Genomic DNA, 27,977 nt, shown 5'->3' with positions numbered 1-27,977 from the left:
TGCTGAACACTTGACGGTCCCATGGTTGGCAAGTTGGAACTGTGAGATTCACTACGTGCACCACTGGTATTTTGTGGAAAAGCACATGTAAGATTCTGCAACAGTCTCTGCTGATACTCCTGCATGCGTGCATCCCTTTCTATGGCAGGAATAATTTCTGCAAATTTACTTTTGTACCGGGGATCTAACAGTGTGGCAACCCAGTAGTCAGGATTATTTCTAATTCTCACAATTCGAGGGTCATGTTGCAGGTAGTGCAGCAAGAAGGCACTCATGTGTGTTGCGCATCCAGGAGCACCAAGTCCCTGTTGTGTTGGTGGCGAGGTAACAATCATGCTTCCTTCCTCTGTCCTCTCCCCCCAACCTCGCACAACAGAAATGTGATCAAGGTCTCCCTCATCTGATGAGTCTTCCATCAGTTCGTCCTCCACTTCTTCCTGGGCTCCTGCACCTTCCTCACTAGTTTGGCTGCTACCATGCGCCCTGGTAAAACCATCTCCCCCACCCTCACATGCCTGCCGCCTTGGTGCTGCCGACCGTCTGGACCTTGCAGATGTTAGCCCTTCCGCATACAACTCCTCCTCCTCTACTTCCTCCACCTCCTCTTGTGCCACCACCTGACTCCGAATTCTGTTTAACATGTGCTCCAGCATGTAAATCACCGGAATAGTCATGCTGATAATGGCATCGTCAGCACTAAACATCTTCGTCGCCATTTCAAAACTGTGCAGAAGGGTGCATAGGTCCCTGATCTGAGACCACTCCTCCAGCGTGATTTGCCCCACCTCTGAATCTCGTTGGCCCAGGCTATACGTCAGAACGTATTGCACCAGGGCTTGTCGGTGCTGCCACAGTCGCTGCAACATGTGCAGAGTTGAATTCCACCGGGTAGGCACATCGCATTTTAGCCGGTGAAGTGGCAGGCCCAACGACTTCTGTAGAGATGTAAGTCGCTGAGCTGCGGGATGCGAACGGCGGAAGTGAGCACACAGCGACCGTGCCCTCTGCAGAAGGCCATCTAGTCTGGGATAGTGGGCTAAAAATTGCTGGACAACCAGGTTCAACACGTGAGCCATACAAGGCACGTGTGTGACATTGCCCCGGCGAAGGGCCGCACCCAGGTTTGCAGCATTGTCGCACACGGCCTTCCCTGGTTTCAGGTCCAGTGGAGACAACCATTCATGAAATTGGTTCTCCAGAGCTGACCACAACTCCTCAGCTGTGTGACTCACATTTCCCAGACATTTCAATGTAAAAACCGCATGATGACGTTGAGCCCTACTGCCAGCATAGTAAGGAGGTGTGCAGGATCCCTTCTGCGCAGTTAGAAAGCTTGTGGCATGACCAGACAGGCTTTGGGTGCAGGTGGAAGACCGAGAGGAGGTTGAGGAGGCAGAAGCAGTGGAGGAACTTTGACATAAAGAGGATTGACCCACAACTCGTGGGGACGGCAAGACTTGGACAGCAGCCCCTTGTCCTGCTGTCACCATAGTTACCCAGTGCCCAGTCAGCGACATGTAACGCCCCTGTCCATGCCTTCTCGTCCAAGTGTCTGTGGTGAAATGCACCCTGTCACACACAGAGTTTCTCAAAGAAGCGGTGATGTTATGTGCGACATGCTGGTGGAGCGCAGGCACACCTTTCTTTGAGAAGTAGTGCCGACTGGGCATCTGGTACTGGGGCACTGCGACGGACATAAGGTCTCGAAAATCCTCTGTGTCCACCAGGCGGAAAGGCAGCATTTCTGTAGCCAAGAGCTTGCAGATGGTGAAATTCAACCTCTTAGCTTTCTCATGGCTAGGAGGAAATGGTCTTTTACTTGTCCACATCTGAGGGACCGAGGGCTGGCTATTGTGCTTAGACGGGGTTGATAAGGGTGTCCCCGGCAAACTGCCGGTCTGTGAGGAAGATGCAGGCGGACATGTTAGGTTGCCTTGATCCAAAGGTGGTGCTATCGATGTCGGACAGCGCTCAACACCAGCTGGTGTTACCACCTCCAAAGAAAATGATGACCTGCCAATCACGCTGGCTGTTGCGGGTAAAGAGGTGGCAGGTCTGCGCCCCAAAACAGGTGTGACTGCTGTCCCCCCAGTCACAGAGGATGAAGAGGCCGCGGATGCACAAGATATGGCAAACAGTGGTTGGCCCGGCCGGCTAGGCCGCATTGTAGCACACTGAGCTTCCCACTGCAACTTATGCTTCATGTCCATGTGCCGGTTCATGCATGAAGTACTCAAACTATGTATTTTTTGGCCTCTACTTAGCTTTTGCTGACAAATGTTACAGATAACACGAGTTGGGTCATCTTTATCGATCTGAAAAAATGCTCAGGCTATGCAAGGCTTAGCACCCATGCGACCTGAAGAGCCACCACGACTTGTGGTGAGAGGCAGAGATGTGTTTGAGGATGCAGTTGTTGACGTGCTTCCAGTACTACGTCTCTGTCCAGGAAGGCGCAACCTGACCTCGTCGTCACTAGCATCTTCCTCCACCTCCTCTGCTGACCTCATCTCTTGGCTGACTGTGGGTTGACAGTAAGTGGGATCTCCGACCTCATCATCATCACCCTGTGCGTTATCACACCCGTCGTCCTCAGAGCCAACCTGTTCCTGCCCTGACAAAAAACTAAAGTTGTCGCTCCAATCAGGTATTTAAGTCTTATCATCGTCTTCCTCATTGTCTCCACCAACAGGAGTTACAGTTTGGGAATGAGGGTCTACATTATGGTCAGAACCTTCTGCGTCTGGTCCTGGATCCGACTCATAAAGATTCTGGGCATCAGTGGAGATCATTTCCTCGTCTGGATTCACAGAAGCGCTGGAGTCGACCTCTGATTCCCAGGCTATAGTATGAGTAAACAGCTCTGCAGACTCAACCATCTGTTCTACCTCATACTCAGACGGGCAGCTGGAGATTTGGGAGCTGTGAGGAAGCAAGTGCGATTTGGGTGACACCTTTGAGGACTGGAGTATTTGTGATGTTGAAATTGATGTGGAGGAGAGCCCACTTAAAGGAGCACTTGATATCCGTTGAAGCACCTGCTGTTTTTGTGCCTCATCTGGAATTTGTAGCGATTGGCGTGGCCGTAAGAAAGGGATCTTATCACATTGTCCGCTAAAAGAAGTAGACATTTTAGTTTGGCTGGAAGATGGTCTTTCTTCTGCAGATGTTACTGTTGCTTTAACACCTACCCCACGGACACAACCTTTTTTCCCCTTCCCAACACGCCTATTCCCCTTTCCACCAGCAGCAGGCCTTTTTCCACTCATTTTGGTGGTTAACTAATTCACAACTCTGGAGTTGTTTGCACAAAAAAACAATGGATGGTAACCGAGCAGAGCTGAGTGGCCAAACTGTGGTATTAGGCCAAAACTATTGGCTGGGTTAGATGCAGAAAAAAATTATTTTGAATTTGCAACCTGATGGAGGTCAGTATAGATGGATTAATAGAACAAGACCCACACACAGCTAGAAGCCCAATATTTTTTCAGAGGTAGATGCAGGAAAAAAATATATTCAGTTTGCAACCTGATGGAGGTCAGTATAGATGGACTAATACAACAAGTCCCACACACAGCTAGAAGCCCAAATATTTTTTCAGAGGTACTGTAGATGCAGATAAAAATTTGTTTTAATTTGCAACCTGATGGAGATCAGTATAGATGGACTAATAGAGAAAGTCCGACACACTACTAGAAGGCCAAATATTTTTTCAGAGCTAGATGCAGAAAAAAATTATATTCAGTTTGCAACCTGATGGAGGTCAGTATAGATGGATTAATAGAACAAGACCCACACACAGCTAGAAGCCCAATATTTTTTCAGAGGTAGATGCAGGAAAAAAATATATTCAGTTTGCAACCTGATGGAGGTCAGTATAGATGGACTAATACAACAAGTCCCACACACAGGTAGAAGCCCAAATATTTTTTCAGAGGTACTGTAGATGCAGATAAAAATTAGTTTTAATTTGCAACCTGATGGAGGTCAGTATAGATGGACTAATAGAATGATGCTATGCCCAAAAGATTTTACTTCACTAGGTGCAGTAAAAAAATTGGTATTCTATACACAGGTGGTATATCTTGCAACACAGATAGGCTACTCCACTGACTAACACACTCTGCAATAGGCCAAAAAGGATTAGCTTTGCTAGATTCAGCCAAATGCTGTGAAAAAAACTTGCACAGCACTGGCACAGACCTGCCTGGCAAAAACTGATAGGAACTGATGTAACCTAGTCCTGAAAAGGACTCCAATTACAATTAGTCTTTACTCCCACAACCTATCTATTTAAGAGTACAGACCTCCCTGATAAAAGTCGTAGGAAATGCTGTAACCTAGTCCTTAAAAGGACTGCAATCACAACTATTCCCTACTCCCAAGCTATCTGTATATTTGTGCGAAAATTGGCTTGAAATTAACAAGGTATAGCGCACACAGCAACAGCGGTGCCGTCTAACACGCAGCTGCAGCAGTGAGAAAATGGTGGCGACGGGGAAAATGGCTTGGTCTTATAGGGCAAGGACATGTGACATACACTGCCAATGACACATGCCCTTGCTTGTGTGAAAAAAAGCACTTCGCTCCGTGTGTGCGCTGCTGATAGGCTGACAGATTGCACCTCCCCACTGCAAATGCGGGAAAGAGAAAAAAAAATGGAGATCTTCATTGTTCCTGCAGAGATCCATCCCCTGCCCCTCCCCCCACCCCGCTGTACACTCAAACTGCGTATTAACATTAATTTTCATCATTACTGAGAAAAAATCCAGTTATGATTTTGGTGCACGAACAGTTATCGAACATAACCTCGAACAGCCGAATTTTTCTCAAATTGTTCGTGTTCGCCGAACGGCTCGAACACCGCCCAAAACAGCTCGAATTTGAGATTGGCGAACAGTTCGAGTAGAACAACGCTCATCTCTACTGAAGAGTAGTCAGGCTGGCGGACTGGACTGGTAGTCAGGCTGGCGGGCAGGACTAGTAGTCAGGCTAGCAGCGGGACCTGAGGGCTGAAGCAGAGGTAAGTACTCTGTGCAACAACTATTGCTCGGGCACCTCCATTTTGGAGGAGGTGCCTTATATATGGGAGGACCTCCGGCTATTGGCCGGGGACTCCTTAGGACGGCACGCGTGGCCCCTTTAAGAGGGAGGGAGCGCGCACGCGCCCTAAGCACAGTACCCGGGAAGCTGTGCGCTCCAGCAGTAGCAGTAGGAAGAGGAGCGCTGGAGGACGTCGAGCGGGGAGCGCGGCGGTGAGAGGAACGGCGTCTATGCCTGGCAAGGGGCAGAGATGCCGATGCTACACATTTCCCATTGACTTACATTGTACTTGCTATTCGGAACGAATACGCGATTTTTACAAAGTACTCGTTATGAGTAGTGTTGAGCCACCCCTGTAGTGTTCGTGTTCGGTTCGTCGAACACCGGGATGTTCATGGAACTGTTCATCGAACACCTTAGAATACCGTCGAACACCGTTAAAACCAATGGCAGGCAAAGAAAAACACATAGAAACACATGGAAAACACATAGAAAACACCTTCAAAGGTGTCCAAAAGCTTACAAACTGCTCAGAAGATACTCTCTTTAAAAAAGCCGGCTGGCAATTCAGCAGCTGCATACACCGGTACCCGACAATTTAGAACAGAAAGAATAGAGCATCACACATAGATTAGATAGATATAAACATGACAGTCACATATATAAGAAGTACAGTGACAGTGTTGATTACTGTACTTGTCATTTAGCGTTAAAGGATTTATTAAAAAAAATAATAGTGACTTCATGCACCTGTCTCTTTAAAAAAGCCGGCCGGCAATTCAGCTTCAGTACCCGACAATTTAGAATAGAAAGAATAGAGCACCACACATAGATTAGATACATAGAAACATGTCAGTCACATATATAAGAAGTACAGTGATAGTGTTGATTACTGTACTTGTCATTTAGTGATAAAATAAAGGATATATTAAAAAAAAAAATTGGCGTGGGGTTCCCGGTAATTTTAGTCTCTAGCGGAGGTTAAGCAGACGGCTGGGGCAGATCTTTGAAGCCTGGGAAGGGGGTAATACCCACGGAGATTCCCAGGCTACTAATATCAGCCCCCAGCTGAATACCTAGCCTTTACTAGCTATTAAAATGGGGGACCCCCAAAAAAATGTTGTGGGGTCCCCCCTATTTTAATAGCTAGCAACGGCTAGGCAGACAGCTGGGGGTTGATATTAATAACCCAGGAAGGGTGCCATGAATATTGGACCCTCCCAGGCTAGAAACACCAGCCGTCAGCCGCCCCAGAAATGGCGCATCCATAGGATGCACCAATTTTGGCACTTAGCCTCGCTCTTCCCACTGCCCTGTAGTAGTGGCAGTGGGGTAATAGGGCTGGTGTTGATGTCAGCTTATAATGCCAGCTGACATCAAGCCCAGGTTAGTAATGGAGAGGCGTCTATAAGACACCCCCATTACTAACCCCATAGTCAAAGTTAAAAAAAAAACACCAACACCCAGAATAAAGTCCTTTAATTGAAATAAACACACAATTCTTTATTGTTCTAAATAAAACCATACTTACCATCACGCCCTTTCCAGCTGAAGCCAATGTCTTCTGCAATAAAACTAAAATAATAAGCCAACATCATCCTTACCTTTCCATGGTTCCCACGATGGCTCCAGCTCTGCTACATTCACACGACACGCTGGATCACAGCCGAAAGCTGCCATCCAGCTTGCCATGCCGCAGACACTGAGAAGCGCAGGCATGCTTGCTCTCCTCCTTATCTGGCTGTGACAGCATAAAGATGAGCCGAGGTCATGTCCAATGAACTCGGCTCACCTCATGCACATCACTGACAGCGTGGGAAAATTCTCCTGCGCTTGCAGTGAGCTTGAGAGAATGCTCCTGCTGAAGCGCTGAGCGCAGGAGAATTTTCCCACACTGTCAGTGACGTGCATGAGGTGAGCTCATGTCCAATGAACTCAGCTCACTGCCCCACTGTGTACAGTGACAGTGTTGGTTATTGTACTTGTTATTTAGTGTTAAAATAAAGGATATATTAAAAAAAAAAATAATAGTGTTTTTGTCTCTTTAAAAAAGCCGGCCGGCAATTCATCAGCGGCAGACATCGGTACCCGACAATTTAGAACAGAAAGAATAGAGCATCACACATAGATTAGATAGATAGAAACATGTCAGTCACATATATAAGAAGTACCGTGACAGTGTTGGTTACTGTACTTGTCATTTAGTGTTAAAATAAAGGATTTATTAAAAAAAAATTGGCGAGGGGTTCCCCGTAATTTTAGTCTCTAGCGGAGATTAAGCAGACGGCTGGGGCAGATCTTTGAAGCCTGGGAAGGGGGTAATACCCACAGAGCTTCCCAGGCTACTAATATCAGCCCCCAGCTGAATACCTAGCCTTTACTAGCTATTAAAATAGGGGACCCAAAAAAAAATGACGTGAGGTCCCCTCTATTTTAATAGCTAGCAAAGGCTAGGCAGACAGCTGGGGGCTGATATTAATAGCCCAGGAAGGGTGCCATGAATTTTGGCCCCCTCCCAGGCTAGAAACACCAGCCGTCAGCTAGGATGCGCCAATTCTGGCACTTGGCCTCGCTCTTCCCACTGCCCTGTAGCGGTGGCAGTGGGGTAATATGGTTGTGGTTGTTGTCAGCTTATAATGCCAGCTGACATCAAGCCCAAGTTAGTAAAGGAGAGGCATCTATAAGACACCCCCATTACTAACCCCATAGTCAAAGTTAAAAAAAACACAAACACCAAGAATAAAGTCCTTTAATTGAAATAAAGACACAATTCTTTAATGTTCTAAATTAAACCCTACTTACCGTCACGCCTATTCCAGCTGAAGCCAACGATCTCCTGCAATAAAAATAAAATAATTAACCAACCTCATCCTTACCTTTCCATGGTTCCCAGGACGGCTTTAGCTACATTGACATGACAGGCTGGATCGCAGCAGAACGCTGCCATCCAGCTTGCCATGCTGCAGACACTGAGAAGCTCCCCAGTGAAGCTCCTCAGTGTCTGGCTGTGACGGCATCCAGATGAGCCGAGTTCATGTCCAATGAACTCAGCTCACCTCATGCACGTCACTGAAAGCATGGGAGAATTCTCCTGCGCATGCATTGCCGGCAAATGACGTCACCGCTTGAGCAGGAGAATTCTCCCACGCTGGGATGGCATTGAGATGGCAGGCTGGATGGTAGCAGAACGCTGCCATCCAACATGCCATCCTTCAGAGACTCTGCGGAGCATCTCGAAAGTACTCGGTGAGCTCCGAGCATCACGAGTACTGAGATGCTCGGGCGAGTACCGAGCAGTGGCGAGCATGCTCGCTCATCACTAGTGTCTATTCATGTTAGGCACAGTATAATAAAAAGTACACAAGCTATTTATCACAAATGCACATATACACAGTACACCTTCATACAGCGGGTGAAATTATTGAACACATCACCAATTTTCTAAGTAAATAAAGGTGCTATTGACATGAAATTCTCACCAGATGTTGAAATAGCCCATCCAACTCACACAGGCAAAGAAATCAAACCATAGATGTCCATCAATTAAGTTATGTGTAATAATGAGAAATGACACAGGGAAAATATATTGAACACTTGAAGAAAGAGAGGTGCAAAAAGCCATGGAAGGTCATGACACAAGCTGAAATCTATCACTAATTAAAAAGCAATCCTGCCACTTAGTGAAAAATGTTATCATCTGGTTCAACTGATGACCTATAAAAAGGTGTCTCATTACCAGGTTGCCACACATGAAACATCTTTTGATGGGTTTTGATGGGTAATGTGGTGCCCCTGTGGGTCCAGTCGTCACAGAGGTACTACATCTCAGCCAGAGGTGTGGTACCCCACTCTCAGGTAAGAAGGGAGCACTACCCAGGACTAGAGATGAGCGTTGTTCTACTCGAACTGTTCGCCAATCTCAAATTCGAGCTGTTTTGGGCGGTGTTCGAGCCGTTCGGCGAACACGAACAATTTGAGAAAAATTCGGCTGTTCGAGGTTATGTTCGATAACTGTTCGTGCACCAAAATCATAACTGGATTTTTTCTCAGTAATGATGAAAATTAATGTTAATACGCAGTTTGAGTGTACAGCGGGGTGGGGGGAGGGGCAGGGGATGGATCTCTGCAGGAACAATGAAGATCTCCATTTTTTTTTTCTCTTTCCCGCATTTACAGTGGGGAGGTGCAATCTGTCAGCCTATCAGCAGCGCACACACGGAGCGAAGTGCTTTTTTTCACACAAACAAGGGCATGTGTCATTGGCAGTGTATGTCACATGTCCTTGCCCTATAAGACCAAGCCATTTTCCCCGTCGCCACCATTTTCTCACTGCTGCAGCTGCGTGTTAGACGGCACCGCTGTTGCTGTGTGCGCTATACCTTGTTAATTTCAAGCCAATTTTCGCACAAATCTACAGAAAGCTTGGGAGTAGGGAATAGTTGTGATTGCAGTCCTTTTAAGTACTATGTTACAGCATTTCCTACGACTTTTATCAGGCAGGTCTGTGCTCTTAAATAGATAGATTGTGGGAGTAAAGACTAATTGTAATTGGAGTCCTTTTCAGGACTAGGTTACATCAGTTCCTATCAGTTTTTGCCAGGCAGGTCTGTGCCAGTGCTGTGCAAGTTTTTTTCACAGCATTTGGCTGAATCTAGCAAAGCTAATCCTTTTTGGCCTATTGCAGAGTGTGTTAGTCAGTGGAGTAGCCTATCTGTGTTGCAAGATATACCACCTGTGTATAGAATACCAATTTTTTTACTGCACCTAGTGAAGTAAAATCTTTTGGGCATAGCATCATTCTATTAGTCCATCTATACTGACCTCCATCAGGTTGCAAATTGAATATAATTTTTTTCTGCATCTAGCTCTGAAAAAATATTGGGCTTCTAGCTGTGTGTGGGACTTGTTGTATTAGTCCATCTATACTGACCTCCATCAGGTTGCAAACTGCATATATTTTTTTCTTCATCTACCTCTGAAAAAATATTGGGCTTCTAGCTGTGTGTGGGACTTGTTCTATTAATCCATCTATACAGACCTCCATCAGGTTGCAAACTGAATATATTTTTTTCTTCATCTACCTCTGAAAAAATATTGGGCTTCTAGATGTGTGTGGGACTTGTTGTATTAGTCCATCTATACTGACCTCCATCAGGTTGCAAAGTGAATATATTTTTTTCTGCATCTACCTCTGAAAAAATATTGGGCTTCTAGCTGTGTGTGGGACTTGTTGTATTAGTCCATCTATACTGACCTTCATCAGGTTGCAAACTGAATATATTTTTTTCTGCATCTACCTCTGAAAAAATATTGGGCTTCTAGCTGTGTGTGGGACTTGTTCTATTAATCCATCTATACAGACCTCCATCAGGTTGCAAACTGAATATATTTTTTTCTGCATCTACCTCTGAAAAAATATTGGGCTTCTAGCTGTGTGTGGGACTTGTTGTATTAGTCCATCTATACTGACCTCCATCAGGTTGCAAACTGAATATATTTTTTTCTGCATCTACCTCTGAAAAAATATTGGGCTTCTAGCTGTGTGTGGGACTTGTTCTATTAATCCATCTATACAGACCTCCATCAGGTTGCAAACTGAATATATTTTTTTCTGCATCTACCTCTGAAAAAATATTGGGCTTCTAGCTGTGTGTGGGACTTGTTGTATTAGTCCATCTATACTGACCTCCATCAGGTTGCAAACTGAATATATTTTTTTCTGCATCTACCTCTGAAAAAATATTGGGCTTCTAGCTGTGTGTGGGACTTGTTCTATTAATCCATCTATACAGACCTCCATCAGGTTGCAAACTGAATATATTTTTTTCTGCATCTACCTCTGAAAAAATATTGGGCTTCTAGCTGTGTGTGGGACTTGTTGTATTAGTCCATCTATACTGACCTCCATCAGGTTTCAAACTGAATATATTTTTTTCTGCATCTACCTCTGAAAAAATATTGGGCTTCTAGCTGTGTGTGGGACTTGTTCTATTAATCCATCTATGCAGACCTCCATCAGGTTGCAAACTGAATATATTTTTTTCTGCATCTACCTCTGAAAAAATATTGGGCTTCTAGCTGTGTGTGGGACTTGTTGTATTAGTCCATCTATACTGACCTCCATCAGGTTGCAAACTGAATATATTTTTTTCTGCATCTACCTCTGAAAAAATATTGGGCTTCTAGCTGTGTGTGGGACTTGTTCTATTAATCCATCTATACAGACCTCCATCAGGTTGCAAACTGAATATATTTTTTTCTGCATCTACCTCTGAAAAAATATTGGGCTTCTAGCTGTGTGTGGGACTTGTTGTATTAGTCCATCTATACTGACCTCCATCAGGTTGCAAACTGAATATATTTTTTTCTGCATCTACCTCTGAAAAAATATTGGGCTTCTAGCTGTGTGTGGGACTTGTTCTATTAATCCATCTATACAGACCTCCATCAGGTTGCAAACTGAATATATTTTTTTCTGCATCTACCTCTGAAAAAATATTGGGCTTCTAGCTGTGTGTGGGACTTGTTGTATTAGTCCATCTATACTGACCTCCATCAGGTTGCAAACTGAATATATTTTTTTCTGCATCTACCTCTGAAAAAATATTGGGCTTCTAGCTGTGTGTGGGACTTGTTCTATTAATCCATCTATACAGACCTCCATCAGGTTGCAAACTGAATATATTTTTTTCTGCATCTACCTCTGAAAAAATATTTGGCCTTCTAGCAGTGTGTGGGACTTTCTCTATTAGTCCATCTATACTGACCTCCATCAGGTTGCAAATTAAAAATAATTTTATCTGCATCTAGCTCTGAAAAAATATTTGGCCTTCTAGCAGTGTGTGGGACTTTCTCTATTAGTCCATCTATACTGACCTCCATCAGGTTGCAAATTGAATATAATTTTTTTCTGCATCTAACCCAGCCAATAGTTTTGGCCTAATACCACAGTTTGGCCACTCAGCTCTGCTCGGTTCCCATCCATTGTTTTTTTGTGCAAACAACTCCAGAGTTGTTAATTAGTTAACCATCAAAATGAGTGGAAAAAGGCCTGCTGCTGGTGGAAAGGGGAATAGGCGTGTTGGGAAGGGGAAAAAAGGTTGTGTCCGTGGGGTAGGTGTTAAAGCAACAGTAACATCTGCAGAAGAAAGACCATCTTCCAGCCAAACTAAAATGTCTACTTCTTTTAGCGGACAATGTGATAAGATCCCTTTCTTACGGCCACGCCAATCGCTACAAATTCCAGATGAGGCACAAAAACAGCAGGTGCTTCAACGGATATCAAGTGCTCCTTTAAGTGGGCTCTCCTCCACATCAACTTCAACATCACAAATACTCCAGTCCTCAAAGGTGTCACCCCAATCGCACTTGCTTCCTCACAGCTCCCAAATCTCCAGCTGCCCGTCTGAGTATGAGGTAGAACAGATGGTTGAGTCTGCAGAGCTGTTTACTCATACTATAGCCTGGGAATCAGAGGTCGACTCCAGCGCTTCTGTGAATCCAGACGAGGAAATGATCTGCACTGATGCCCAGAATCTTTATGAGTCGGATCCAGGACCAGACGCAGAAGGTTCTGACCATAATGTAGACCCTCATTCCCAAACTGTAACTCCTGTTGGTGGAGACAATGAGGAAGACGATGATAAGACTCAAATACCTGATTGGAGCGACAACTTTAGTTTTTTGTCAGGGCAGGAACAGGTTGGCTCTGAGGACGACGGGTGTGATAACGCACAGGGTGATGATGATGAGGTTGGAGATCCCACTTACTGTCAACCCACAGTCAGCCAAGAGATGAGGTCAGCAGAGGAGGTGGAGGAAGATGCTAGTGACGACGAGGTCAGGTTGCGCCTTCCTGGACAGAGACGTAGTACTGGAAGCACGTCAACAACTGCATCCTCAAACACAACTCTGCCTCTCACCACAAGTCGTGATGGCTCTTCAGGTCGCATGGGTGCTAAGCCTTGCATAGCCTGGGCATTTTTTCAGATCGATAAAGATGACCCAAATCGTGTTATCTGTAACATTTGTCAGCAAAAGCTAAGTAGAGGCCAAAAAATACATAGTTTGAGTACTTCATGCATGAACCGGCACATGGACATGAAGCATAAGTTGCAGTGGGAAGCTCAGTGTGCTACAATGCGGCCTAGCCAGCCGGGCCAACCACCGTCTGCCATATCTTGTGCATCCGCGGCCTCTTCATCCTCTGTGACTGGGGGGACAGCAGTCACACCTGTTTTGGGGCGCAGACCAACCACCTCTTTACCCGCAACAGCCAGCTTGATTGGCAGGTCATCATTTTCTTTGGAGGTGGTAACACCAGCTGGTGTTGAGCGCTGTCCGACATCTATAGCACCACCTTTGGATCAAGGCAACCTAACATGTCCGCCTGCATCTTCCTCACAGACCGGCAGTTTGCCGGGGACACCCTTATCAACCCCGTCTAAGCACAATAGCCAGCCCTCGGTCCCTCAGATGTGGACAAGTAAAAGACCATTTCCTCCTAGCCATGAGAAAGCTAAGAGGTTGAATTTCACCATCTGCAAGTTCATGGCTACAGAAATGCTGCCTTTCCGCCTGGTGGACACAGAGGATTTTCGAGACCTTATGTCCGTCGCAGTGCCCCAGTACCAGATGCCCAGTCGGCACTACTTCTCAAAGAAAGGTGTGCCTGCGCTCCACCAGCATGTCGCACACAACATCACCGCTTCTTTGAGAAACTCTGTGTGTGACAGGGTGCATTTCACCACAGACACTTGGATGAGTAGGCATGGACAGGGGCGTTACATGTCGCTGACTGGGCACTGGGTAACTATAGTGACAGCAGGACAAGGGGCTGCTGTCCAAGTCTTGCCGTCCCCACGAGTTGTGCGTCAATCCTCTTTATGTCAAAGTTCCTCCACTGCTTCTGCCTCCTCAACCTCCTCTCGGTCTTCCACCTGCACCCAAAGCCTGTCTGGTCATGCCACAAGCTTTCTAACTGCGCAGAAGGGATCCTGCACACCTCCTTACTATGCTGGCAGTAGGGCTCAACGTCATCAGGCGGTTTTTACATTGAAATGTCTGGGAAATGTGAGTCACACAGCTGAGGAGTTGTGGTCAGCTCTGGAGAACCAATTTCATGAATGGTTGTCTCCACTGGACCTGAAACCAGGGAAGGCCGTGTGCGACAATGCTGCAAACCTGGGTGCGGCCCTTCGCTGGGGCAATGTCACACACGTGCCTTGTATGGCTCACGTGTTGAACCTGGTTGTCCAGCAATTTTTAGCCCACTATCCCAGACTAGATGGCCTTCTGCAGAGGGCACGGTCGCTGTGTGCTCACTTTCGCCGTTCGCATCCCGCAGCTCAGCGACTTACATCTCTACAGAAGTCGTTGGGCCTGCCACTTCACCGGCTAAAATGCGATGTGCCTACCCGGTGGAATTCAACTCTGCACATGTTGCAGCGACTGTGACAGCACCGACAAGCCCTGGTGCAATACGTTCTGACGTATAGCCTGGGCCAATGAGATCCAGAGGTGGGGCAAATCACGCTGGAGGAGTGGTCTCAGATCAGGGACCTATGCACCCTTCTGCACAGTTTTGAAATGGCGACGAAGATGTTTAGTGCTGACGATGCCATTATCAGCATGACTATTCCGGTTATTTACATGCTGGAGCACATGTTAAGCAGAATTCGGAGTCAGGTGGTGGCACAAGAGGAGGTGGAGGAAGTAGAGGAGGAGGAGTTGTATGCGGAAGGGCTAACATCTGCAAGGTCCAGACGGTCGGCAGCACCAAGGCGGCAGGCATGTGAGGGTGGGGGAGATGGTTTTACCAGGGCGCATGGTAGCAGCAAAACTAGTGAGGAAGGTGCAGGAGCCCAGGAAGAAGTGGAGGACGAACTGATGGAAGACTCATCAGATGAGGGAGACCTTGATCACATTTCTGTTGTGCGAGGTTGGGGGGAGAGGACAGAGGAAGGAAGCATGATTGTTACCTTGCCACCAACACAACAGGGACTTGGTGCTCCTGGATGCGCAACACACATGAGTGCCTTCTTGCTGCACTACCTGCAACATGACCCTCGAATTGTGAGAATTAGAAATAATCCTGACTACTGGGTTGCCACACTGTTAGATCCCCGGTACAAAAGTAAATTTGCAGAAATTATTCCTGCCATAGAAAGGGATGCACGCATGCAGGAGTATCAGCAGAGACTGTTGCAGAATCTTACATGTGCTTTTCCACAAAATACCAGTGGTGCACGTAGTGAATCTCACAGTTCCAACTTGCCAACTGTGGGACCGTCAAGTGTTCAGCACTCAAACCGTAACAGAACCACAGTATCTGCTGGTAACATCAATTTTGCGGAATCATTTCACCACTTTTTTAGCCCATACTTTGCAAGGCCACAGGAGACAGGAAGTCTGACACATAGTCAACGCCTAGAGACGATGGTACAGGAGTATCTCCAAGTAAACATTGAAGCCACGACTGTGTCACTGGACCCTTGCTCTTTTTGGGCTTCCAATCTGGATAAATGGCCGGAGCTAGCCACTTACGCCTTGGAGATCTTGTCATGCCCCGCAGCCAGCGTTCTGTCTGAACGTGTGTTCAGCGCTGCTGGTGGTGTGCTGACAGATAAGCGCACGCGGCTCTCCACTGATAATGTAGACAGACTCACGTTCATAAAGATGAACAAATCATGGATCCGAAATGACTTTTCTACCCCTGTGTCATCCTGGGGAGAGTAAAAGCTTGATGATTGGTCAAAATCACCCTACCAACCGTTTTAGGCTTTCAAATTACTAATCATGTTTATCTGTATCTTGGCTGGAAAATAATTTGGGCTTTGTAGCAGTGTGCAGCACTGATTCTATTAGGCCATCTATAATAAGCTCCACCAGATTTAAAATTACTAATCATGTTTATCTGTATCTTGACTGGAAAATAATTTGGGCTTTGTAGCAGTGTGCAGCACTGATCCTATTAGGCCATCTATACTAAAGCTTCACCAGATTTAAAATTAATAATAATTTTTAGCTGCATCTAGCCCGGAAAATAATTTTTGGGCTCCGAGATGCGCAAGACACATAAGTGCCTTCTTGCTGCACTACCTGCAGCATGAAACTCATATTGTCAGAATTCGAAGTAATCATGACTACTGGGTTGCCACACTCTTAGATCCCCCAAACTTTTCGATCAACCTTTTCATTTTAATAAAGACCAAAAAAATGGTCATTTTTGAAATTATAAGCATTAGCAGGTTGTTAGAAACTGAAATCAAACAGTTTTCAACTCAAAACTTTATTCTAGGTGATGTTACATTTTCACATAGGACCCCTTGTTCGAATGGAGCTTCTGAACTCTCTTGTCCATTGAATTTGTCAGGTTTTGGATGGTTTCTGCTTCAATTGTTTTGCGTGAGGACAGAATACCCTCCCAGAGATGTTGCTTAGATGCGAACTGCCTCCCGCCATCATAGACACTCCTTTTAATGATGCTCCAAAGGTTCTGAATGGGGTAGAGGTCAGGGGAGCATGGGGGTCACACCATAAGTTTGTCCCCTTTTATGCCCATATCAGCCAGAGATGCAGATGTTTTATGTGCAGCATGAGATGGTGCATTATCATGCAGAAAAATGATCTTGCTGTGAAATACACGGTTCTTCTTCTTGAACCATGGCAGGAAGTGCTGTTTGAGAAAATCCACATACATTATGGAGTTCATCTTTAGCGCCTTCAGGGATCCTAAAGGAGCCGACAATCTCTCTCCCCATGATTCCAGCCCTAAACATTACTCCACCTCCTCCTTGTTGGCGCTGTAGCCGTGTTTGCGTGGGGTGTCCATCAACCAGCCATCCTCCACTCCATCCATCTTGACCATCGAGCGCTGCACGGCACTCATCCGTGAACAAAACAGTTTTGAAATCAGTCTTCATGTAATGTTTGGCCCACTGGAGCCGTTTCTGCTTGTGTGAAGTGGATAGAGGAGGTCGACAGGATGGCGTATGCACAGCTGCAAACCTCTGAAGGACCCTGCATCTTGTTGTTCGGGGGACGTTGGAGGCACAAGCAGCTTCAAAAACTTGTCTGCTGCTATGACAAGGCTTTTTTGCCGCTGCTCTTTCAACCTGACGTAATTGCCTGTAGGAAAGAGTCCTTAATTTGCCCTTATCAGCACGCACACGTGTGTACTGTGAATCAGCTACATACTTCTTGATTGCCAAGACACTTCATCCTGATCATTGCACAATGTTGATTGTAGTCATGCCTTGACCTAAACACTCCACAATTTGTTGCTTCTCAGCAGCCGACACATCCTTTTTCTTTCCCATTTTGGCAGAAAATGTAGGCTGCTTAATAATGTGAGACAGCCTTCTTAAGTAGTCTTGCCTTTCATTGGACACACCTGCCAAACTAATTAGCACAGGTGTCTGCAATTGCTTACAGTGATATAAAGAGCCCTGACACACATCACCATCAATGAGTTTAACTGACAAACAAACAAATTCTTCCCTTATCACTCCTAAACACTTTTTGCATAATAATTTGGAACACAGTGTACATGTGCTTTTCCACAAAACACCAGTGGTTCACGTAGTGAATCTTACAGTTCTAACTTGCCAACCGTGGTCTGTATGGAGTTGTTCAATAAAGGGCCCAAAATTAAGATAACATAGATGGGAGAGGTCTCTATGAACAGGAATTCCTAAGTATTTGATACCCTGTGAGGGCCAGGCAAAGGGAAAGTTGGACTGGATGGAATCCTATATGGATTTGGGGAGGGAGACATCGAGGGCCTCAGACTTCGCTGCATTGATTTTAAAATTTGACCATGTAACAAAGTGATCTATTTCAGCCATAACAGCATGGATGGATATATGTGATTGAGTGATATATACTAGGACATCATCAGCAAATAGAGAGCACTTGTACTCAGTGCCTCCCACCTCAATCCACCTAATATTGGGGTTATGGCGAATTGATGAGAGCAGGTGCTCCGTCACTAGGATGTATAAGAGAGGGGACAGAGAACATCCCTGCCTTGTCCCATTGGTGATTGTGAAAGGTGATGAAAATGTTCTGACGCGCCCCCTGGGCCTTGGGACACCCGGAGCCGGACCCTTTTTGGTGGATGCTGGTGGTTGTAGTCTCCGTGGCGGCAACCCGGTTCCGTGGCTCAGGGTGGTCAAACCAGTGGCGGAACTATTTATGTGGTTTTGATGTTTAAATGTCCGACTACGCCACCCGTGGATTGCGGTCAGAGTGAACCGCCGCTGCAGGGCAGACCGCTGAGGCTGGTGTTGTGGGTGCAGCAGAGCGTAGCATAACTCCCCACGGGAGGAGTATAGCCTCAGGGCAGTGTATGTGGAGGATGGGGGTGATGGTGCAGGGCAGCAGCAGTAATGACACGGAGTCAGTGATGCAGTCCAGGGCCTTTACTCACAGTTCTTATTATCCAGACCACGTCTGCAGGTAACGGCTGCCCACGTCGCACTGTGCTCACCAGGTGAGGGGCTCAGACAACTCCCAGATAACTTTGGAGTGCTTCACAGGACCCCCTTTGTGTGTCCTTTGTCTGGCCTTTCTTACCAACCCTTCTGTCCGGCTGCCTCGGGCCTCCTCTTGGTAAACTTGGCGCCATTTTCCCTGACCCTATGTGGTGCCTTCCTAGCGGGTGTAGCGAGGGGCTGCGCCACATAAAATGTCACAGCCTCCTGTTTCTAGCTGAGGGTCGTTTCCTGCCTCCACTAGTTTCGGGGACCGGTCTCCCCCTTTGGCCTGACCCCTCCACGCAGGTGGATTCGGGCGTGCGGTGGCGACTCGCCCGTCCGCACCCCTGAGATCCCTTCGTTCCTCGTTCCTGGAGCCTTCTCCGCTCCTCTTTCTTCCTTCTCCCTCTTCCAGGCCTGGGCCTCTGTTACTAGGCCCGCCTCTGGAGCAGAGCTCATGCAGAGCCCCTGCTCCCTGCCACTTCTGCTCAGACTTCTCTGCACTGAACTAAGATGGTGCCCACCTTTTATACTCCCTTCTCAATGCACCCAGGAACTGCTTCCTCCCTGCTCCTGCACTACAGGGTTCCCCTTCCTCGGTGTTCCCTCCCCCCACTCCAGCCAGGGACAGGGACTGTCGTGCCCATCTCAGGGGCATATTGGTCGCCCTGCCCCACGGCAATGTGGTGTAATGCATGCAGGTGTCAGGTCCTGATCCACACTACATCCTTACCTGAGAGTGAGATATCACACCTCTGGGTGAGGTGCAATACCTCTGTAGCAACCGAGCCCTCAGGGTGCTACAGTTCCATTTATCTTCAGCCTAGGTGACGTATTGCGATACAGGGCCGTGATTTTGGCTATAAAAGGGTCCCCTAGACCCCTACCCCAAGCTTTTTAAGAGAATCATATATGGCGTGCCAGGAGACTCTATGGAATGCTTTCTCAGCATCCAACGAGAGTATCTAATTACAAATTTTTAACTGCATCTAGCCCAGGAAATACTTTGTGCCTAGTAGCAGGGTCTGCTAGTCAGCGGATTATCCCGGCTGTTAAGCAAGCTACACCACCTGTAGTTTGGACACTTCATTTTTTCAAAGGAAATGCTTCGGGACCACGGGATACTCAGTGAAGAGCATCAGGAGGCACCCCAAGGCATAGGGGCTCGGACTGGTAGTAGGATGCCTTGCGGTGGACAGCCGAGCTCGATCCTTATAAAAGCTTTTTAACTGCAGCAGCTTTAGTGGACGCTACTGGAGCTGGAATTACGTGGCTGCTGGCATGAGACTTGCCCTCCAATAGATCCTTGTAAATGGATTTAAAGTGTATTTATTCAAATTAGAGAGACAATTTAAATTAAAAAGCTTAGAGCTGCCTCCACCACAGGGGGGCTCGCTCGACCCACCAGCGGACAGGCACCAGTATTGGGAGAGGGGGGCTGGCCGTCAGGGTTCACCGCGGCTCTGGCACAAACCCGGCGACACGGAGGTGGCACGGGCAGGAGCGGACTGAGCGTGTCGGCTTCTCACTTTTTGAATTTTAGAAGGGCATGACATGCCTATATCTGTGTCTCCCCCTCCTTTTACTCCTCCACCTCTTTTCTTTTCGCATGACTATATGTACTTGTCACTTTTCCATGTGTTAGTTGTGTCTTCTGAGCAGTTTGTCAGCTTTTGGACACCTTTGAAGGTGTTTTCTATGTGTTTCTATGTGTTTTTGTTTGCTTGCCATTGGTTTTAACGGTGTTCGAAGGTGTTCGACGAACAGTTCGACGAACAGTTCGGCGAACACACGGGTGTTCGACGAACCGAACTGAACTCGAACACTACGGGGGTGGCTCAACACTACCCAGGACCCATACACTCACATCCAACACACACCACTCCTGAGGGAAAGCACAGTCCCTGTCCCTGTCAGGAGGTTGGAACTAAGTGGAGAAGGTGGGTGGAGGAAGAAGTTTAGGGGAGCACAAGACAGGAAGATTATAAAAGACAGGTAGAAATATTTAGAAGGAGTTCAGTCAGTCCATTTTCCTGGCTCCAGTTCTTCGAGCAGGAGTTCAGTGGAGAGTGAGGAGTAGGGCCCAGTGAGAGGGGCCCAGCAGTAGGAGAGTGAGCAGAGAAGACGCGAGTAGTGGACAAGGCTCCAGAGACAGGAGGGATCCTACGGGCACTGCGAGGGCGGGAAGGCACCCGTGCACCCGAATTCACGCTGATCGTGGAGGGATCAAGGCTGTAGGAGGGGACCGGCCCGAGACTAATGGAGTACTTTAAGGCTCAGCTAGCAAACTAGAGGTTGCGGTAACTTTATGCACCGTAGCCAAAATCCACACATAATCACTGAAAAGGTGGCCATATAGGACCAAGGGGACAGACCAGACGTCGCCCGACAAGGCCCGCGGCCACTGGCTCAGGACACTGTGTGTGAGGCGCAGGGCAGGAGGGCGAGAGTCAACACAGAGGGAGACGACCTAGAGAGGTACAAGATAGTGGCCCCGTGCAAGTGCTTCTAAGCTATCTGAGAGTTGGCTGGATCACTTCCCTGGAGGACACAGGACGACGTGGGCGATAATAATCTGGCCATAGTAACCTGGAGCAGCTTGACAACTGTGAGTAAATACCCGAAGACTGCACCCCACTGTGTCCTTTCCTGATTGCTGTGTCACTTGCCTTGCACTACACTAGAACATCTACTTCATCAATCACCATATACTGCCCTGCAGCTTAGCTCTCCCCATGGAGAGCTGAACTATCTTTGCTGCGTCACCATCAGCCCCAGTGGATCTGCACTGCAGCAGTGGCCCTATATAGCCGCATACCACGGGTGGCGTCACAAACATTATTCCCAATTCTTTTTTTCCCCAATTGACTGTTCTTTATTTGACTGCCCTGGGCCACAGACCAGGTCGCTGCCACTGTGACTACCCCGATACGGGACCGGCCTGGCTACCGAGTACCCCATGGGCCCAAGGGGGCGCGTCATACTTGGCGTCACGAACAGGATGAACCGACCCATTACAATGGGCACCATGTGCCTATAGACTGTGCTTAATGCTGAATGCGGCGCCCGCCCTAGAAGATTGGGTGCCATTATGTGTGTGATAAAGGATGAAAAGAAACCTCCCATCGTGGGCCGAGTTCCGGAATGGCGTCAAAAACGGAGCCTGCCCCCTGCATCTTTGACTATATACATAGACTTGTCCATCAGTCTGGGGGAGCCGCCCCCTGGTGTGGCGGACAGCGAGCTGCAGTGGAACCGCCCCCAAAATGGGAGAGGAGAAGGAAAATCTTGGAGACAGGACGGGGCCACAGGCAGTGGAGTTAGAATGCACCCGGCAGGTGCCATGGACGGAGGCAATGACCAGACTCTTGCCCGTGGCCTGCAGCCAAAGAATTCTCCCCTTAACCTGGAGGGGGTCCTGGGCAAACTAACCCTGGAAGATATGGGGATCCTGCGTGTGAAGGTACAGGGGCTGGGCCAGCGAATCGAGGAAGCTCAGCAGGCCTCCATCGCGCAGTGGACGGACGAGATGCTGGTAAAGCTAGCCTGGTAGCGGTCCACGCTCTATCCTATCACCAGCACCCAGCCTCGGGGGAGCCTATCCTGAACCCGGAGGCGCCGCACAGTACCAGAGCGACGGAGAGCGCAGGCAAAAACAGCACTCCTGCCCCGGGCGCCGACAACACTGACACCCTCCTAGGCCCCTTGGAGGAACCACTTGCCCCTACACCCGGCTGGGTCCGCTAAGATTGAGGACCAGCAGGGAGCCCTTTTAATGCTCACGCCCGCACCCCTGGTTGCCTGCGAAGGAAAAGAGGAGGTCAGGTGGGACAACCTGGAGGACGACCTTATGGGTTTCCCGCAGGAGGCTCAAACGGAGGCCCTGAAGAGAGAGGAGTATTGCAGACGGGAACTCCAAAAGGTGGCAGAGGAGTGGCGGGAACATCAAGTGCGGTGGGAGGAGATGGAGGCCTGCAACATGCAGGCCAAGACCCGAGCCCGCAAGATTAAGCCTGCCAAACCCAGTCCTCTTGCCAAGTTTGACCTGGAAGGAGGATGGGGCTTCATCCAGGAGCCTCAAGTGGCCACGGACCTATTTGTGAACTGGCGCGATGTGGAGTCCCACCTACAGCAGGGACACCCTGGATGGAATCTATACAATGAAGACAGGGTCACCTACACCCGTCACCATGGAAAATGCGGGTCGTAAGCCCTATATGTGCATAGGGTGGTGGAGGAGGTGAGCCACCCCTGCCATCTGAGGTTGATGACCGGCTGGGCCATCTAGTGGAGGGAGAACCACTACTGAACTAGTTAAAGTTGAAAAACTGCATATAGTTACCCGGAAGTGATTAGCGAGCACTAAAATGCTCAGGTGCTCGAAGCTCGAGCCGAGCTCGCCGTGATACTCGGGTGCTCGACCTAAGCAATGAGCCCAATGTTAGTCTATGGGAGACCCGAGCATTTTTGCGGCGGCATCCCTGGCAGTCTGTTGAAAGCCTAAAAAGTACCCAAAACAATAGTGACAGTGCTCAAAAGACATGGGGACAGCATGGGCATCGCCCCAGGAAGCATTTCTGACCCCCAGGTCACTGCTGTCAACAACGTGGTCAGAGGTATCAAGCCACTTTAACGGGCTCACAATAAAATGTTCAAAAACGAAACTGAAACTGTTTTCCCGTGAAATATGTTAAGGAACTTCCTTTCCAGGGTATAGACTTCTGTATAAGGTAAAATAAATAACCAAAAACAAAAATACTCCTCCACACCTTGGGCTATGTTCACAAATAGCATTTCTTATGCGTTTTTGCACTTTTGTATTGCTTTCAACCGTGACAAATGCATTCACCTGGAAATGTCATTTTAACATTTTACAATCTTATCTGGCCATGTGCTGTGTGCCACATGCATACAGTACTGAAAAGACATGGGAACAGCATGGAGAAGACCCCTGGAAGCATCTCTGACACCCAGGTCACTGCCTAAAAGTGTGCCCATTAGAAGTGATCCTTTCCGCATCAGAAGATGCAGACTTGCAACTATCCCCGTGCAAGTCCTTGTCCCAGGGCAGTGTTCAATTGTACCTCCCCCATTCCTTGCAATGCAAGCGCAAGTATGCAACCTGCCACCCACCCACCCCCAGGCTGCAATACCATACTGCTAGCTTGCTTGCACTTGAAATGGGGCCTTTTAGTTTGGAGGAGGCCGAAGCTGGCCACTACCTCATGGCTGCTTCGGCAGCGAGGCATCCATTCTCAGTCCCCAGCCGTCCCGCGGCCGGGTGTCCACGCTCGGTCCCCAGCCGCCAGGGGGCGGCTGGGTGTCCATACTCGATCCCCAGCAACCCCTATTTCTCCTTGGAACATCCCCCCACACACTTTTCTTAGCCCGGCCTGCTTTAGGGCAGCATTGGACGAGCCCACCAGAGAACCAGACTCCTCCGGTGGGCCCTGGCTTCTCCATCAGGGGAGTTGAGAGTGCCAAGGTGAGGAGCATGATGATGATGATAGAAGTTAGCATCTGCTTTGTTTTCTTGGAATGCAAGCGCATGTATGTAGTAGCGGCTAGGCCTGAGGTGGTCAGAGTTTTGGCGCATATCCTACCTCCTTCGAGGATTGCTGGATGTTTTCCTGCTACTATCCCAGTTCTATGACTCCCGTTAAAACAAAGCTTCAGGTGATAAATGATGGACGAGGTGGTGGAAAATGAGAAAGAGCAGGAGGAATAGGGACCATTCACATCAATATCAGGCCAGTCAACAACACATGTCTAGTAGGATATGTTTCTGTACCAAAAGGAGAGGTTCGGCTACACAGTTAGAGGGCATGCAGTGAGTGCAATGCCTACCAAAAATTTCGAGGCACTCCAATGCCACTTGGAAAAGACATGGAGGTCAGAGGGCCTTAACTAAACCGTTTTTTCCATTTATAGCAACTGGGTCTCCTGTACACTGTTGGCCTAAGCAGTGAATGGAAAGCTTTCCAAAAATTATGAGGAAACGCAATGCCCCTTGAAACAGAAGTGGATTACAGGATACTAAAAACCTTCCACCCATTACTAGGGAGTGGGTCTCACTTAGTGTTCGCCTATGCATTGAAAAGCAAAAGCTGACTAAAATTAGGAGGAAATGCAATGCCCATTGGAAGAATGGTGGAGTTCGCAGTGGAATAAAAAGACAATATCAATGCCCCTGGGAAAAGGGGTGGAGGTCGCATTAGCTTAACACGATGGTTTAAATGCCCCTTGGAAGAGACGTGGAGTTCGCAATAGCTTAACAAGATGGTTTTAATGCCCCTTGGAAGAGTGGTGGATGTCACAGTAGCTTAACAAGACAGTTTTAATGCCCCTTGGAAGAGACATGGAGGTCGCAGTGGAATAAAAAGACAATATCAAAGCCCCTGAGAAAAGTGGCAGAGGTCGCATTAGCTCAACAAGACGGTTTTAATGTCCCTTGGAAGAGCGGTGGAGGTCGCAGTTGCTTAACAAGACGGTTTTAATGCCCATTGGAAGAGTGGTGGAGGTCACAGTAGCTTAACAAGACAGGTTAATGCCCCTTGAAAAAGTGGTGGAGGTCGCAGTAGCTTAACAAGACAGCTTTAATGCCCCTTGGAAAAGTGGTGGAGGTCGCAGTAGCTTAATAAAACAGCATTAATGCCCCTTGGAAAAGTGGTGAAGTTCGCAGTAGCTTAATAATACGGTTTTAATGCCCCTTGGAAGAGATGTGAAGGTCAGAGTGTTTTAACAAGACGGTTTTAATGCCCCTTACAAGAGCCATGCAGTACAGCATATTAAAAACATTATTCCCATTATTGGGGAGTGGGTCTCCCATAGTCTTTGCCTATGCCTTCCAAGCAAAAGCTGCCAAAAATTAGGACGGAGGAACTTGCAATGCTGGCAACACGGACCGTGGTCACCCTGGTGGTATAGTGGTGGTGGAGGCTGAGGATAAGGAGAAGAGCAAAAAAAAGCCGAATTGAGGAAGCATATACCCATGTGTGGGTGTGAAGCGGTGCATGGGAATACACCTCCCGAAATGACACAGTGGATTTGACTTAATGTTACTCTGCTGTCATTTGGTGGTGATGAGAAGTCTGGCCCAATCCAGCCCTTGCTCATTTTGATAAGGGTCAGCTTGTCAGCATTGTCAGTTGACAGGCGAGTGCACTTATCAGTTATAATTCCCCCAGCGGCACTAAAAACACGCTCCGATAACACGCTAGCGGCAGGGCAGGCCAGGACCTCCAAGGCGTACAGAGCGAGTTCATTCCACGTGTCCAGCTTGGATACCCAATAATTAAAAGGCACAGAGGAATCCCGGAGGACGCTTGTATGGTCGGCAAGGTATTCTCTCACCATCTTTTGAAACTTTCCACTCCTTGTGAGTGTACCCCGCGCCGCAAGGCCTGTAAGCTGAGCGTGTCTCAGAAAACTGTCCCAGAATGTTGAAAGTGTTCCCCTGCCTCTGATGGATTGGAGTTGCGTCTCTCTCGCCTGTACGCCTTGGTTGGTCAACGAACTGTGACCTCTGCCACTAGCGTGTACAGATGGGAATTTTTTAACATATCTGCAGCAAGCGCCTTCTGGAACAGCCCCATTTTTGTAGACCTCTCCACCTCAGGAAGAAGAGAGTGAAAGTTCTCCTTGTAGCGGGGGTCTAAAAGTGTCACCAACCAGTAATGACTGTCACCCAACATTTTGGCAACGTGAGGATCATGGTTAAGGCAGCGTAACATAAAGTTAGCCATGCGTGCCAGACTGGTAACGGGCAAGACTTCCGTGTCCTCACCAAGATGATGACTGACCATGATCTCCTCCTCCTCCTCCCCCCTGTCCTCAGGCCACCCACACTGAACCAACTGTATGACAGTTGTACAAGTACTAACATCTACAGCGCATGATACCAGCTCCTGTTCTTCCTCCTCCTCCTCCTCTTCTCCCTCATTGTCCCCCAATGCAAGTTGGGATGAGATGAGGCTGGGCTGTGTGTAATCGCCCATTACCGGTTCTTGATCCATCTCATCATACTCTGGCTGCAATGCCTCCTCTTTAATTCTCTGCAGAGAGCATTGCAAAAGATAGACAAGTGGGATTCTGATGCTAATGATGGCGTCATTGCCGCTCACCATCTTGGTGGACTCCTCATAGTTTGTCAGGATGGTACATATGTCAGACATCAAGGTCCACTCCTGAGGTCTTATGTGTGGAGTCTGACCTGAATATTGACAGCCTTGTGGCAGCTGGTACTCCACAACTGCTCTCTTCTGCTCACAAATCCTTTGCAACATGTGGAGAGTAGAGTTCAAACGTGTGGGGACATCACACACCAGTCGGTGTGACGGAAGCGGCCAACGCTGCTGCAATACAGCAAGGGCAGCGGAAGCTGTAGCCGACTTCCGAAAATGATCTCAAAGGCGGCGTACTTTGACGAGCAGATCTGGCAACTCGGGGTACGATTTAAGAAACCGCTGAACCACGAGGTTAAGCACATGAACCAGGTATGGTACGTGTGTGATCTCACCTCGCCTCAGAGCCGTCACCAGGTTATGGCCATTGTCACACATGACCATGCCTGGATGTAGGCTCAGCGGTCTCATCCACAGATCTGCCTGCTCTTTCACAGCTGTTCACAACTCACAAGCTGTGTGAGGTTTATCACTTAAACTTATTAGTTTCAGCACAGCCCGTTGCAGCTTGGCTGACGCAGTACTGCAGTGCTTCCAGCTTGTAACTGATGTGGTGATATCTGAGATGGAGGCTGAACATGAGGAGGAGGAGGAGGATGATGTGCTGGAGCTGTACTCTGTGGGGGCAACTCTGACTGACATAGGGCCCGCAATCCTCAGTGTGGGGAAGATGTGTTCCGTCCCAAGGTCCGACTGGGTCCCGTCTTCCACTCTGTTTACCCAGTGTGCCGTCAGGGAGATGTACCGTCCCTGTCCCCAAGCATTTGTCCACGTTTCCGTTGTCAGGTGGACTCTCCCAGTAACTGTGTTGTTGAGGACACGGCAGATGTTTTGGGACATGTGCTTGTGTAGTGCGAGGATGGCACACCGGGCAAAATAGTGTCGGCTGGAGTACCGAGGGATGGCCACCGCCATAAGGTTGTGGAAGGATTCCGTCCTCACCAGCCTAAAAGGCAGCATTTCCAACGCAAGCAGTAGTGAAATGTGTGAATTTAGGACTGTGGCCTGTGGGGCGTTGGCTGCGAATTTCTGCTTTCGTTCAAAGGTCTGGGATATGGACAATTGAACGCTGCGGTGGGACGTGGATGTGGACGTTGATGTTGTTTCTTGAGAAACTGCCATAACAAGTGAAGACTGAGAGGAGGGGGCATCTTTGCATGCAGTATGGACAGGGGATTGCCTTGCAAGCACAACAGGGGGTTCTATTACACGCACAACGGCGGAAGAAGCAGTGGTGACACCAGTTAACACTGTTTGTGGATCCTGGGGTTCG

Source organism: Phyllobates terribilis, unplaced genomic scaffold, assembly GCF_046119375.1.
Source record: "Phyllobates terribilis strain yellow unplaced genomic scaffold, ASM4611937v1 Scaffold_7__3_contigs__length_470593459, whole genome shotgun sequence".
NCBI classification, from domain to species: domain Eukaryota; kingdom Metazoa; phylum Chordata; class Amphibia; order Anura; family Dendrobatidae; genus Phyllobates; species Phyllobates terribilis.
The sequence above is the reverse complement of the archived record's forward strand: the minus strand, read 5'-3'. Positions refer to the sequence as shown.